The following is a 9,502-nucleotide window of genomic DNA, read 5'->3' on the forward strand; positions in this document are numbered from 1 at the left end:
CGATAGACTTATGAAATTGGAATTATTGAATTGCTATAAAAGATTAGTATTTTTCTAAAAAATGTTAAAAATAGAAAATAATGAATTTTGGAAACCACATAACATCTACAGTGTAAATATATATATATATATATTAGTTAAAATCTCAATTGTATTGTCAATTTGGGTATTGGTTAACTTTTACACAAACATATGCTTCCACAATTGTAACTCTTATCCAACATTGGTTCATATTCTTCGTGAACCCTGCCACATTAGTGCAGTTCATTAAGAAATATTTTAAAGAAAGGTTGAGAAATCTTTCTTTATATATAAATATATATTTTTAATATGTTTTGAAGTTATTTAAAAATGAACAGTTTGTATCAAATCTATGTGTGCTTGTCCCAAGTAACATACAATTTTGATATGTCATTTACTTAATTATTCATAAATCTTTTTAGTAATTCTACTCATTATTTGTTCACAGTGGATAGTGGATAGTGCAGACCATTGTCACTATGAAGTTTTGACAAACTGTATAATTCATACAGTTGGGTAGTACTTCTTAAGCAAACGTTGTGAATTTTGCATGGTCTTTCCATAAAATTGACTGCACCAAAAATGAGATCCATAGATTTAGAGAAGCCTACACCATTGATTGAGAAAATCAAATCATGAAACTCTTCAGGAAATTCCATTTCTAATTTTTCATTTTTCAATTCCAGCAGTGACATGTAGCATATTTCCTTCAAGTTGGCATCTCCTCACATATCACCTTAAGAGAGGATTGAGAGAGTCTGAAGTTCAACAATTGTTTTTGTGGAATTAATCTACCTACCACATTTTAGATCACTTAATGGCTCTATATATGCGCATTGCAAGATTCACTTCACTTTCATACAAAATTATTTACATCAATATTTTCATCCTTATCAATGTTATCTCAGGACTAAGTACAAAATTATTGACATCGATATTTTCATCCTTATCGATGTTATCTCAGGACTAAGTACTATGGTCAGTATAGTAAAATTCAGTGCATGTTTCAAAAAACATCCTCACCTCTGATGGAGAGGCATAAACAATGAAATATAAATTTAATTTTTATTAAATGCAGTTCCAATTTTGAGGAAAGGGCTCTGGTATGAAATGCTACCAACATTTACCAGACCTACATATCTACTTAAAGCGAAAGCGTCGACCCTCTCACTGGCAAGCAGCAATGACTATTCATCATTTAAATTTTCTCTAAAATAATGAATATCAATTGCAATGAGACGTTGTACCAGACCCACTAATTAATTTTTGCTTAAAGGCCACCATGATCAAAGCTTTTGGTTCTTGCAGGAAGGAAGACCCACAGAGGCAATCATTGTGAGCATAAGCAGAAGCCGGGAAAACAGTTAAGGGTTTCGCTTGTGGAATCTGGCCACAGAGACGATTGTTTCTTAGATTCATATGCTTCAAATGCTTCAGACCCAACATATGCCCTGGAATTTTCCCTTTGAAACCGTTCCATGACAGATCCAACCATCTCAGCTCCTTCAGCTCGCCCATGGGCCTTGGTATCTTGTCCACCATCCGATTTCTTGAGAAATCCAGGCACTCAATTTTCTTTAACATGGAGATCGAAGTTGGAACGCTGCCCTTCAAATGATTAACTGATAAGTCCAGCCACTTGATGATGCGCTTGCCATTGATCTCCGAGATCCTGCCTGTGATCTCGTTGTTGGCCAAATTGATGAACTCCAGGCATCCCTCTAGGGATGGGCAAGAATATGAGATATTGTCACTGAAGAGTTTCTCTATAGACCCATACAATTTATTTGAATGAAGATCAAGAACTGAGATGGAATCAGGCAAGGAAACCTTAGAGAGATACATTCATCTTCTCTCTGCATCTAGTAGCGAGGGCAAAGTAACTTCAAGGTCTTCCTCTCAAAGTGATAAATTCAGCATTCAGTGTTTTCTCTGCATCTAGCAGTGATGGCAAAGTAACATCGAGGTCTTCCTCTCAGAGTGATAAATTCACGGAGCTTGCTAACATCTGCCCGCGCCCTCTCATCACGCTTCAAGGTAAGGTGTGCACCCCTGCTTGCATTGTACCAATTTTCATCCTGTCAAAGTTATCAATATCCACACGCTTGTGTCACAATGAGGAAAATTTTGACAACAAAATTCCACTATCTCTAGTTCTTGTCTTCCTTACCTTGTTATAATCTTCAAGCCAGCTCTCTTCTTCAGAGACAGCTAACCATTTTTCAATTCTTTCCAAGATTTATTTCCTGCTAAATGCTTCTTCTTTAGTCTTTGTAATTTTCTCTTCAATGCTCTCAAGAAGCTCGGAAGGGTCAACGAACCCTGTGAACAAATAAAAGGAAAGCAAATAAGTATCACCTAACAGATAGGAATTAATCCAATAATTTTATCAAAGATATGTTCTCCCTACAACAAATTATCATTGTTTAAGTATATACCATGAAAAGAGACTACCAGAATTGAGCAGTAAAAGAAACAATACCCAAGAGAACTTACCAGAATCCATGGAGAAAATTGACTTATCCAACGTAGTATTACTTTCAGCAATGAGATGTGTTCTCTCGCAAATTTCTTCTAACTCTGTTCGCTTCTTACGAACAAGCTCCTTCATCTTACTTCCTTTTAGCTCCTCAAGTCTTGAAACCTTTGCTTCAACCTGTATCATCATAATTTGACTAAGAATCTAAAAAAACAAGCTGGCTTGCACCACATCAATATGCATAAATATTGCATGCACGCATGTAGAGGATCATCCAAATTTCTCAAGCCTACATGGTTAATAAATTCCATAGACAGGGCATTGGGAGAACATATTTCATGCTCTGAAGCTGCAATGTTGCAGGTGACATTCTGGAACATCTGTTGCTCTTCCATAGGGGTGTCCATTAGATTCCAAAGCTCCAGCATAGTCGTGGCCAAATCTTGAAGCTGGAGATATGAAAAAATCAAAAGAATCAGCCCAATGCACCACATTATGTTGCAATACAGATCAGGGTAATAGCAACCAACAAAACAAGGGGTAAACAAATTGCATGGGCAATCTCATGAAAATAACCTTTTGCATTCGTTTCTTTTTTTCTTCTCGCAATGTTTGAATTGTCGCAGCCAACCTATCAACAGTGTCATTACTAATGCTCTTGGATTGTTCAGACTCATCCAAGCTTGGATGCACATCTGTTACCGTACGTACAAAATCCAAGCCAAGGACAGAGCATAATCCATTGATTGTGTTGACAAATTCGATGAATCTGGAGAGACGTTCACTCTACATCAAAAACGAATGGTAAAAGAACATATCAGATACACAAAAATACATAAAAAAAACAAAGGCGAAAGGACAGATCACAAATTCAAAAGACATATCCACAGATTACAAATAAACAAGGGGTTTAGACACTTGAATTAATTGAGAAAATTAAAAGTATTTAAAAATTAAAGGAACTATGATAGATTTGTTAGCAAAACTCAAACCCCATTAAAATCATAAATGTGTAAAATTGGGTCCTCATGAATTTCGGCTCTATGCATGAGACGAAACCCATCCCACAGTGATACAACACGCTGCACTGGCTCCATCAAGCTTGATCTTTTCAAAGCAATTTATACAACAATACACATCTTATCACTATTTTCTTACCAATTTTTTGTAAGCTTGAACTTGTTTTCTTGCTATAAATTTTTGGTTTTTTGGAACATAGCTAATACGGTTAAACCCATAAAATACCCTAATTGACTCGGTAAATCCTAACTCTCTTTAGGGTTATCCCACATTGCAGCTATTAGCAAAAGCATAAGACAAAATAAAATAGTGAAGTAGTAGTAATTCTCACCTTTTCTCTTTGAAGCGATTGAAGTTGCTTCTGGTATTCTTCAAAATTCCCAAGAGATAGATCATTTTCGTCCACTAAATGGCAGACAGACTAAGCTCTACACGTTCCAAAATTTCATTTGAAATCTTCTAAATCTGCATTTTAACATCCCAAATTTATTGAATCCATTCCTCTTTTCTCCGATGCATTTCTTCCAACAGAGGAGTTATCGCTTACAGCTGCTCCTTCAGGCTCCCTGCTCTTCTGTCTCCCTAAAATGGAGCAGGTAAAACCAATATCAGAGTCTTGTAAGATTTAGAATTCCAAATGAAACCATGATATAAACTGCAAAGGCATATTTTCGGTCTTGTTATTTTAACCTGTTTAGGCATGGTAGGGCAAACTCTGAGGGCAGAATAAATGGATGCGAGCTCTGCTTCGAAATCGGCAATAGCCTAGTGAAGCTGAGCCCGTGATCGATTTGATTGATCTACTTTCCGTCTGTAAACTTCCAAGCATTCTTGTTCAAGCTGGAGCAACATTTTATCTCTTTCCTCGTCCGGCTCGCCCATTTCGTCCCATATTAACTGAAATTGAGCAGATTTTTAGCCACCAAACCACTATACAATCCATAGCATATTTTTCATGGTTAGCTGAAATAAATATAAGAAACATTAAACATTACCTGGAGCTCGTAAAGAAGAGATCCACAAGTTGTCTCCAGTTGCAATAATTGATCGTTCTGCAAGCTCGACATTCTGAACGTATGCCCTACACCAGAGACATTTTGATTATGGTAAACAGAACCGTGGAACAAACCATAAATTATGAAATTAACAGAGGATTCCTCTTCCAGCAGAAACCGGAAGCATTATGGCAGCAGGTCGTGGAAGAGCCCGGAAACATTATTGCAGCAGGTCGTGGAAGAGAACAAGAAGAGTAGAAAGCGGAAGGAGGAACAGAAATGGAAAGCAATTTTGGTTAAAGCAAATGCCAGTTGGAGTTGGACTCCGTTGTAGAAGAGCCCAGAAACATTGCAGCAGGTCGTGGAAGAGAATATGAAGAGCAAAAAGTGGAAAGAGGATGAACAGAAATGGAAAATGGTTAAACCAGATGCCAGTTGGAGTTGCATGCCAGATGTCAATCATATGCTAGTCGGAGTTGCACGCCAGATGTCAATCATAGAAAGAAAAGATAGACGAAAAAACTCATTCAAAGGAAGGTCTACGGCCTAAATATTGGTGAATGCACGACAGATTCAAAGATGACAGTGTGTTAGATACATATAATGGTGACTTCACAACTAGTTATTAGAGTACAATATAACACCAAAAAGGCATCATTGAAGTAACAAATTTGATTTTGGAAATCAATTTATACTAATTTTATTAGTAAGTTTGAAGGTATGATCGGAAGGATTAAAGGTGGAAATAAATTAAATATGGAAAATTAAAATTATTTAAAAAATGTTTAAAGATTCTCACACAATTACCATAATAATATTTTATGAAAATTGTAAAATTCCAATGACAGTAAAACAAATTATTATTTCACCCAATATATAAGTATTTTCATCTAATATGTAAATATTTTACCATAATAATATTTTATGAAAATTGTAAAATTCCAATGACAGTAAAACAAATTATTATTTCACCCAATATATAAGTATTTTCATCTAATATGTAAATATTTTATTCAGTATATTCCGGATATATTTAAAAATAAAATATAGAAATTTTGATAACCAAAAAGCAGTGGCATTCTATTAGAAGTGGCATAATGCAGTTGAGCACGGCGTTCCACTTTTTAAGTTTTAGTGCAACAACTTTTCAGATACGATACGATAAGTTACAGAGAAGTGTGTATATATATATATGCATTATTAAGTAGGATGGAATATCGTAATCAGTGGCATAAAATCAAGACGGTACGAATATTCATGTTTTTCATGTTTATGCGTGGTTCACTTTCTTCTTACTTTATAATGTTTCATGTCCTTGTTGGATATATGGAATCCACCCTGTGAAACTATATATATATATAATTTGATTTTTGGTTTTATGTTATTGATTTGTTAAATATTTATTTATTTATTTATTTATTTTTGTCTAGCTTTATTTATTATTGTTATAATGTTATAGTAATGGTTTTATCTCATTGTTGTTCATCATGACTTGTTTTGATAGAGTTTGGTGTTTGGTTTTGTTTGTGTTCTTGAGAGATTTAGCTAGGGTGTTATGTAGTCTTTACTCTAAGAGTAGTTGATGTTTTGATGTAAACAATTTTTACAAAGCAATGAAGGTAGGCGTATTGTCAATTTTGTGAGGGTTTTTATTGTTTATTTACTAGGTTTCATATTTGTTGTTGTAACAAAGTTTGTTGTTTTCCGAAGGCTTGGAATCCATTGTTTCCTAGTGTGGTTTGGCTTTTTACCAATTGTTGTGGATGCAATTGGAAATAACTTCTACTACAACTTCTACTGCAATGTCGTTCATCGTGGCTTAAACTAGTGGCATTTGGCATTTGACGAAGGCTTGACTCTCCATGTAAGGACGTGCGGTCCTTGGCATGCCCACTGGCACAAGTGCGACGAGTTGGTTCAACAACCGGGCGCGCGAATTGACAAAGTACGAGCTCAGACTTAATGTGCTATGGAGTCATGTGATAATACGCACACGAGGAGGAGAGCGACTTGGTTTTACTGCGTGGGGAGCATGAACGCTCAACCCATGGCCGACCTACACTTGGGGCAAGGCCGATATACGTTTTGAAGGCGTTTGCGATGAGTAGGGGCATGTAACCATGTGGAGGATGAGTTGGCTTAGGCAGCTCGACTCGCCCTTCCACTCATATATATGCAATGATGTGTTGGAGTGAAAGTTCATCATTCGAACTCAAGCAAATCAAACAAGTTCCTTTGGTAATGCGAAGGAGGAGAGGTGCGAGGCGCAAATTGTGAAGAAGGCGCATGAATAGATGCGCCCACTCTTGGGTGAGGGCCCGGGTGAAGGCACCAGGTGCCCACGATTGGCACAGGTCCTTGGGTGGCTCGGGTGAGCGTCCGCTCGTTGTATAAAGTTATAAACGGTGGAACTCGGGTGAGACTACCGTGCGAAGATTGAACGGTGGAACGGTGAAGCCGATTGTGCGAAGGGGGTGTCTTGGTGACTTGGTGAAGTCACCCGCCCATCGTGCACGAGAACAAGGTTTGGTTGGGAAGTGCGGAAGGCAGCTCATGTGAGTGCACGCCTGCCCGCCTTGGGCAAGGAAATCTTGGCTATCACACGGAGGTGTGATGATGTCGTAAATTTGGCTAAGTATGAAACTTGGGGTTTCCAAGTATACTTGTAAAACATTGTAACTTTGTAAAGCTGTATAATATATTATTCGGGCAGACTCATTGTTCAGGGAGTTGCCCCTCCCCTTATACTGTGAAATTGTGTTCTTCATGTATAATTGTTGTTGATAATGAATGTGTATGGGTGTTCATTCATATAAAGGAACATTTATAATTACTTGGTTGAGAAACACAAACTAAGTAGGATAAGTGGTTAGGCATAGTGCACGAACATAAGTATTGGTGAAAAGAAAGTGTTCGGTGGTACCAGAGCAGCTGATTCGGGCATTGAAGGTTGAAGCTGCTACACAACTCCACTGAAGTGAAGGTTGTATCAGAGCTAGTCTGAAGACTTGGAGAAGTCTTGCAGAAAGCTGGTTGAAGATTGGAAAATAGTGACAGTGAAGCAGGTACTTGCAGGTGAAGGAAGATGTTTCACATACAAGTGGAACAAGGGCTGGTTCAGGTTGCAGGCATCTTGGTGAAGCTGTTGGATGGTGGAAACTAGATTGCAAAGAAGGAAATTGTTAGCAATTGCAGGTGAATCTCAAGCTTGGTCTAGTCACGGTTTGAAGGATGCTACTATGGCATTCATTGAAAAGGTGTTGGAAAAGATGGAGGATTTAGAAGCTTTCTGGACTAAGAATATGGACTTGATTGAGAAAGATCAAGAGGCCGATTCGAAGATGAAGGAAGAACTCGATGAAATCGGACTCAACATGAGCACACTGATCTTTTGTGTACACAACTTGAAGTAAGAGTCAAGGAGATTGAAGAGGTAAGAGGTTGAGGCTTGGCAGAGATCGTGGACTTGCAGAAATCTCTTGACGAGGCCAGAGATGAGATCGCGGTGTTGAAGAAGGCCATGAGGCATAACTCAGGTGGAGGAGTGCCTCATGTGAAAGTCAAAGAACCGGAATCTTATGATGGTACAAGGAGTGCGAAGACTCTTGGCAACTTTCTATGGGACATGGAGAAATACTTGGAACGACTGGGTCTATCTGATGATGAGACGAAGATGAAGGTAGCTGCTCAGTTCTTGACAAAGGATGCTAAGATGTGGTGGTGAAGGAGGATGGATCAGATTGCTAATGGCAGTGCTGGTGACATTACTTCGTGGGATGAAATGAAGAAAGCTTTGCAGACCCATTTTAGTCCTTTGGATGAAACGTGGGAAGCAAGGATGAAGATAAAGTTCATAAAGCAGACAAGGAACCTTTAGACATATCAGCGGGAGTTTGTAAGTGCGGTTCTGGAACTTCCTGACATGGCGGAGAGGGATAAGGTGTTCAACTTCATTATTGGATTGAAGCCTTGGGTACGCAATGAAGTGAAGAGGCAGAAGATTAAAACACTTGAGGAAGCTTTTGCTGTTGTGGACAGGTTGGTGGAGCATTATGATGAGACTTCTGATGATAGGAAGAAGAAGTCTGATAAGCCGAAAGAGAAGAAGAAGGATGATGCTTCGAAATCGGATGATAAGTCGAAGACGAAGAAAACCTTGAAGTGTTGGATATGTGCTGAACCACATATGGTGAAGAATTGTCCTTCTAGACCAAAAGTGGCTGCGATTGCACAATCTAATGCGAAGAATGAAGAAGCTTCTGTGGGGATGATACAGATACTTGGTGCTGCTGCTACTACAGAGGTGATCTCTCGGAGGGATCCTAAGAGGAACAAGTTGGAGTATGTTCGGATGAATATTGGGAGTGCTGATATACTCACTATGGTGGATAGTGGGGCTACTCACAACTTCATGAGTGAAGATACTGCGAGAAGGATTGGGCTGAAGTTTGTACCGGTGAAGGCACAAATGAAGACAGTCAATTCTCCTATTGATTGTGTTCTTGGTGTAACTGGAAAAGTGGACATAACACTAGGTGAGTGGACAGGGAAGGTCGACTTCACTATAGTGCAGATAGATGACTATGAAGCTGTGCTTGGAATGGAATTATTGAAACAATTCGATGCTATGATTGTTCCACATTTGAAGAGGTTGTACATTTACGATGGAAGGGAGGATGTACCCATTAGTGTGCCAAACATTGGAGTGACAAAGCTTGATTGTAAGTTGGCAGTAATGCAAATGGAGGATGAGAAGCGGATGGAAGATATGAGTAAGCGGTTGTCTATGGTTGAGACAAAGCTTACCGAGCAGTCATTGGTCATCAGGACTCTTTTTGATAGTATCTTGGATGTGTCAAGAAGGCTAGAAGTGGTTGAGGATGATGATGATGATGAGGCTTATGTGAGGCCGAATGTCTGAGAGGAGGATCGGGTCACTTATCTACAGAGGATGGAGATAGAAAATCCTGACAGATGGATTCAGATG

At 38.5% G+C, this 9,502-nt stretch overlaps 1 pseudogene across 1 annotated transcript; it reads right to left on the reverse strand.

Annotated features, from left to right (window-relative positions):
• Nucleotides 1-1,307: 1,307 nt before the first annotated feature.
• On the reverse strand, nt 1,308-4,717 carry LOC149211819 (65-kDa microtubule-associated protein 3-like; annotated as a pseudogene). Its single transcript, XR_016250185.1, has 8 exons — nt 4,516-4,717; nt 4,211-4,417; nt 3,852-4,102; nt 3,077-3,286; nt 2,794-2,949; nt 2,518-2,677; nt 2,192-2,343; nt 1,308-2,099 (listed from the first exon to the last, which is right to left on the reverse strand). The product of XR_016250185.1 is annotated as a 65-kDa microtubule-associated protein 3-like (transcript).
• Between the last annotated feature and the right edge of the window lie 4,785 nt (nt 4,718-9,502).

Source organism: Pinus tabuliformis, chromosome 1_1 (assembly GCF_031772625.1).
Source record: "Pinus tabuliformis cultivar Carrire ecotype Pingquan chromosome 1_1, CPIR1, whole genome shotgun sequence".
Lineage (NCBI taxonomy): Eukaryota > Viridiplantae > Streptophyta > Pinopsida > Pinales > Pinaceae > Pinus > Pinus tabuliformis.